Below are 898 nucleotides of genomic sequence, written 5' to 3'. Positions count from 1 at the left end.
ATACATAAATAACAACTTACTTCCCCTTGAATTTGACCAAGCTGCCTTTAGCTGCTAATGTATGCTTCTTTGGATTTTGCTTAGGTACATTTTTCTTATGCTTTTTAATCCTGGGATATAGTTCTCTCACTTTCTAAATGTATAGAATATGTACATAATTATTCTGTTTTGATCATTTATACTGAGTGAACCCATCATGTTTATGACTATTGAAGATCAGTTTATAATTCTTTATGTGTTTCTATATCTATAAATAAGACAATTACCCTGACGGTTTGGGTCTTAAAATACATGCCATTCCCTTCTTTTTGTCCTATTTTACCCTACATGACCCTAGTTTATAAAAGAGTTCAGCATTGAATTTTGCAGTCCAAATCATTTTAGCATTAAGAATTATATTTGTTTGTGGGCTTTTTACATAGAATATTTAAGTATTTACTTGTAAGATTTCTAGGCATTAGGTCTTGGCAAAGATATTACCATCATCCTGATATTATGTAAATATCTAGAGTTTTCAGATCTGGTTGACAAAGGATGTTCTAAAAAAACTCATTTGGTGAAGCCTATTCTAGCTCCACTTTGGGTTAGTGACTATGGGAAACCACTGACCCTCAGTTAAATATGTCATTATTCAGATCTGGAAGGAAACTTCTAACTGGGGTACTTCTATCTTTATATAAAAGGAAAGAAGATATAATGTCTTTTTCTGATATTTTATTGGGACATTTCAACAATGTTGCAAAGTGTTCTTCCTCTCTCTTGTTTTCTTGTCACGATTTATGTAGAATGTCCTGGAATACAGCCTGGTTCTATGCATTAGCCACTCTAAAAAAGATGTCTATTTCTTATATCTCAAAATCACAGTTGAAATAAAATTATTACGTACTGAGGAATATTT

Source organism: Crocuta crocuta, unplaced genomic scaffold, assembly GCF_008692635.1.
Source record: "Crocuta crocuta isolate KB4526 unplaced genomic scaffold, BGI_CrCroc_1.0 scaffold885, whole genome shotgun sequence".
Lineage (NCBI taxonomy): Eukaryota > Metazoa > Chordata > Mammalia > Carnivora > Hyaenidae > Crocuta > Crocuta crocuta.
This window is presented reverse-complemented; position numbering follows the sequence as displayed.